The sequence below is a fragment of the Sciurus vulgaris genome (genome assembly GCF_902686455.1).
Source record: "Sciurus vulgaris genome assembly, chromosome: 14".
Taxonomy (NCBI): domain Eukaryota; kingdom Metazoa; phylum Chordata; class Mammalia; order Rodentia; family Sciuridae; genus Sciurus; species Sciurus vulgaris.
In genome coordinates this window covers 33,914,227-33,920,226 of record NC_136475.1, presented here as the reverse complement: position 1 = coordinate 33,920,226, position 6,000 = coordinate 33,914,227, and positions in this window count along the sequence as shown.

Here is a 6,000-nt window from a genome sequence, read left to right as displayed (position 1 = left end):
ACAATAAATTAAATAATTTTAATAAATGACAATTATTTTAAATAATTTTAATTAATAATATAATTACTATTAACTAAGTAATAATATTAATGATTTTTAATAGTTTTAATAAATGATAGTCATTTTAAATAATTTTATTAAAAATTAAATAATTAAAACTGAGGAAAAATTAAAATTGTATTTTAAAGAAATAAACATAACACAGTTAAGAAAACTTAAATGCCAAAGAGGAAATTAAAGTTAGATGATTATAAAAACACAAAAGAATAGCACAACATTCAAATGTATAGTTCTATTTAACAGTAAAAATATAGCTCAATACAAGGCACCCTTGAATATAATTCACCATACCAGTACTGCATATGGAAAGAAAATAATTTGGTTATCTCCATTGAGGCAAGATAATTTTAAAATTAAATTTTTTGCTTATTTCTTGGAAACTGATAGAAGTCTAAGGTCTAAGAATAATAAATAAAAGTTAATCCTACTAACCAATTGTTCAAACTCCAGGCCCCAAGCATACTGTTTCTGATCCCAAAGAAACAACTTGAAGGAATCATGGGAGAGATTTTTTATTACTTGCTCATGACGGGCTGCAGGCCAGGATTCAATGGAGGGCCATGCCATGCCTACAAGCTGGGGGAATATATAGGATAGATTGCATGTCCCCGCTGTGCAGGTGGCTCTTTTCAGATGATTTATGAGTATATTCCTTTATACAGAAAGTCACATTTAGATCCTCTCTCAAGAATTAGAGAGTGGCCAGTTCCCCGTCTCCATTTCCCTTGTTACCACATTCTTTAGAGACCCTATAATTGCTACAAGCTGTCCTAGGTGCTGATTAGTGTTTAAGCTAACACCAATATCATACTTAATGGAGGAGCATAAAAGTAGTTTTTAATACTCATTAACAAATGTTTAACATTTTTTTCTGTAATTTCTGATTGTTGGAATTGAAAACAAAATTATAAATGAGAGTAGAGATATTGAAAATCAAAAAGCTTTTCTGAAAATCACTTAAAATTTTAAAAAACAAAATTAAATATATTTTGGTATATTCCATTAAGAAAACAGTGTAGAAAAATACTTGTTGACATGAATATGAATATATATATATATACATATATATATTTGTAAAAATGTGTGATTCAAAAATACAGTTTAGCAACTTTAACATTTTTATAAATTATGTAGCTATGATTATCTGATCATGAGATACTTTTATATTTCTACTGAAGATATTGCTAATGGTTATCTGTAGTGGAGAGTATTATACAAAATGCATTTTTAAAAATTTTCAAATTGCATCTATTGAGTACTTGTTACTCAAAAAAAATGTCAAATGTTATAAAATAAAAGAAGATACGTTGCTAAAGTATATAAAGAGAGTTTCTTATCAATCAGAGGAAAGGAAACTGACTTAACATAGAATGATGTCAAAATTTGGTAAGTGAGCTCTTAAACATGACTTTTTTTCTTGGGATTTTGCTTCAACAGCTATGATTAAAAGAGAAGGTTTAAAATACAACATGTAGTTTCAGGCATTCCTTTTGTATTTGGAATCCCGATAGCTTATGGCATTATTTACTCAATTTATTAAAATTTGTAATTTGCTCATAATCTCTGAATTTTGTATCATTCAGGACTTTCCTTGGTCCTATTTTTCTTTCTCCTTCTTTTTTTTGTACAATTACTTTTTTTCTATTTTTTAATCTCTTTTTTCAGTCCAGTTTCTCTATTTCAATAGAGAACATTTCAGAGAATGACCATAAGTTCTATCAATGTTCCAATAATTAATAAATCTGGCTTGGTCATTTCTTGTCACTCCATGTATTGGCTCTACTTTATTGAAAGCCTGGATACAAACCTTGCCCTAAAGTTTAACAGTAGTAACAGAAACTGAACTCTGTATTAAGGTAAATGTTTTGAAGGCTTACTGAAAGTAGAAGAGAATTGTAGCCAGACCTGGTCATTACATGTTTGGTCTCCATTTGGTTTATATTCCATGGAGTCAAAACCTTACAGAGACACATCACTTTTAGCAGGTGAGAATGACTTCCAGGACTATCACATGTCCAGTCCACCATTCTAGCTGCCTACCTACTAGTATCCTTTAGTTTCCATCCCAATATCTGCAGTGATGTTGACTCTGTTGAGATTCTTATGACCTTGTACCTGGGGACTTCAGGACAATCTGTCAGAAAATAACAATCCCTATTTTTCACAACCATGCACTCAATTACTCAGAAATAATACATGTGAGGCATCAGCAAAATAGTCCATACTTATCTTTTGCATCTCTCAATCTATTGTCCGAGAGTATGAAATAAAATGTTCTTCTTCATCTCCACTGTGCTCTGGTTCAGATCCCTTGTGTTTTACTACCTGGACATAGCACTTTCCAAAATAATGAATGATTTTCACAATCTAATAATAGAGGTGAAAGGCCTCTACAATTAAACTACAGAACACTAAAGAAAGAAATTGAGGAAGACCTTGGAAGATGAAAATACCACCCATGTTCTTGGATAGGCAGAATTTATATTGTCAAAATGACCATATTACCAAAAGCAGTGTATAGATTCAATGTAATTCCAATCAAAATTCCAATGATGATTTTCATGGAAATAGAGAAAGCACTCATGAAGTTCATTTGGAAACATAAGATACCCAGAATAGCCAAAACAGTCCTTAGAAAAATAAAGCTGGAAGCATCACAATACCAGACCCTAAATTATACTACAGAACTGTAGTAACAAAAATACCATGGTGTTGACACAAAAACAGGAAAGAAGACACATGGATCAGTTTAGAAGACAAAGAGATGAACTCACAAAAGTAGAGTTACCTCATTACTAGACAAAGGTGCCAAAAACATACATTGGAGGAAAGATAGCCTCTTCAACAAATGGTGCTGGAAAAACTTGAAATCCATATGTAACAGGATGAAATTGAACTCCTATCTCTCACCCTGAACAAAGCTCAAAGTGAATTATAAACCTAGGTATTACACCAGAAACCCTGCACCTCCTAGAAGAAAATATAGGCCAAACTCTTTAACACACTGACTCAAGAAATGACTGTCTTAAGACTCCTAAAGTACAAGAGGTAAAATAAAAAAATTAATAAGTGGGATGTCACCAAACTAAAAAGCTTTTTCACAGCAAAGAAAGCAATCAAGAGCATGAAGAGAGAGCCTACAGAATGGGAGAAAATCTTTGCCCTCTGTACCTCAGATAGAGCATTAATTTATATATAAAGGATATATAAAGAACTCAAAACTTAACAGCTAATAAAGCAAATAACCCAATCAATAAATGGGTAAAGGAACCGAACATATACTTCACAGAAGAAGAAATATGAATGGTCAACCAATATATGAAAAAAGATTGAACATTTCTAGCACTTAGAGAAATGCAAATTCAAACTGCACTGAGATTCCATTTCACTCCAGTCAGAATGCAGTCATCAAGGATACAAATAACAATAAACGTTGGGAGGATGTAGGGAAAGAGTATGCACTCATACATTTCTGCAAATTGGTACTACCACTTGGAAAGCAGTTTGGAGATTCCTCAAAAAAACTAGGAATGAAACCACCATATGACCCAGCTATTCCACTACCTTGCATATAGTCAAAGAGTTAAAATGAGCACACTAGATTGATGCAGTTACTATAGTGATTGCAGCTCAACTCACAATAGCTAAGCTATGGAACCAACCTAGGTGCCCTTCAACAGTGAATGGAAAGAAAATTTGGTATATACATAGACACACACACACACACACACACACACACACACAAAATGAAGTATTAATTAGCCATAAGGAAGAATGACTTCATGACATTTGTCAGTAAGTGAATGAATCTGAAGACTGTCATGCTATGTGAAATAAACCAATCCAAAAAAGCCAAAAAGTTTCAATGTTTTCTCTGATATGTTGAAGCTAACCCATAATAAAGAATGTGGGGGAAGAATAGAAGTTCAGTAGATTAGTAATAGGGAATGGAAGAAAGGAAGGAGGAATAGGAAAAGAAAAGACAGTGAAATGAATGTGGCATAATTTTTCCCATGTCTATATGTGAAAACAACACAGTGAATCCCACCATTATGTATATACAGAAGAATAGGGTCTTAAACAGAATAAGATATTTTCCATTCCTGTATTAAAGTAACAAAATGGATTCTACAGATATGTATACCTACAAAGAATCAATGATTAAAAAGAATGATTTTCAGAAGAAGTGCAGTCTAACTCAAATATTGGTAATAAATAATATTGGTAATAAGAAAAAGGTAATAAATATGCATCCTTTATAGCCATACAGTAGCCATGACTTTCTCCATGAAGTGCCGAAAGTTGTGTCATCCAGAGCACCATTAATGAACACACGTGCTTTCTATTATTTGAGATCTTTAATGGCTTTAGTTTTATGTAAAAGTTGTAGAACAAAGCTTTTGAGCACTTAAATGCTACTGAGAATTAAAATAAATATACCAACCAATGTTTTTCCTTTTGAAATTTAGCCTATGTGTGATATGTTTATTATTTCCCCACCTGCCAATCTCAACTTGAATATGTGGATAAAGGCAGCCTTAGGGTTAACATCTCATTTTAAATGAATGGTGCAATAAGGCATCTATCAGCACCCCACAGCAAGAAAACACACAGATAGTGTGTGGCTATTCTGTCTGAGTAATTCCTGAATGGCTTGAGGTGGTTGCAATTCCTTATTGTTTTTTGAAACAGTTCTATTTAGAGAAATCTAAGGCAACACCCAGGGAGAACAGCATGAGGCTTATCAGTGGGTCTGTGGTACATCACAGACATGTTTAGTAAATCTTGTCTTGATTTACAAATTGACACATCTTGGCTTCCAGAAATGCCAGAAGTTTCATTTTCTACTCCACAGCATAAAGGAGCACATGCTAATGAAGTAATTGAATACTGCATATCTCATATGTTTCCTTCCTAATAGTATTAGGAATAAGGATAAGTGCTTTCTTAGCCTATTGAATTGTTCTGAGGCTGACACAAATTATAGAGTTTAAATTTATTAAGAATTGCCAAGTTTGAATTATTTTTATGGCACTCTAGACACAATTAACTAACTCTGGGCTGATCTTTAATATAAATGATAATTTCTACAGTATAAGAAGAGAATGGAGTTTGTGCTGGTAAATGTGAGTCGTTGTTAGTATCATTTTATTTAAAGACAATGTTTAATTAAAACTCTAGCAATAAAACAATGTTTCTGATTTTGTTGTAACTGTGTTTACTGATTTCAAGAAAAGAGTGATTAGTTATACTAATAACTAAATTAGTGTCTGCTCATCTTTTTAATACTATTCATGTGCTTTATTGGAATAGCCAAATAAGATCTTTTATTTAAGATATATTTTCCCTCAATTAATTTTCCATTTTAAGTTATTGGTAACTAAAGAATGCCACCATTGATAATGTGAGAAATAATTCATTCTCAAAATGTCAGTCATTTTCAGAAACAAAATTATGCCAATCTTCCATTTTGAAAATTTTACAAGATAGACTTTGAGTGTCTAATAATTTAGGACCAAATGAAATTGTTAAGAACAGCAGTGTTTGCACGTATTATGTTTTCCTAACTAGGAAACTCAAATTATTTAAACCTGTATGACTAAGTAACTTATTTTCCACCTAAACTTGATTGACTTTTGAAAGTATATATGTTTTTAAACATTTAGGCTAATTATTTTAGCATAATAAAACACAATGACTTAAATTCTTCAGTATAATTTATATTCAATATTGTTTCCTGTGCCCCAAGAGCTTTCTAGAAAAATTCTTGTGCTAAGATCCTGCCTTTGTTTTGTTGTCTCTAAATTTCTTTAGACTTATTTATGTACATAAGAAGGAGAAATGGAGTGTATTTTAATAACAGGGAATAATTAGTATTATTTGCAGACATATTGGGTGGTTGTAATCAGTGTGGGGAGCTCTTACTTTTAACTAGTGAGT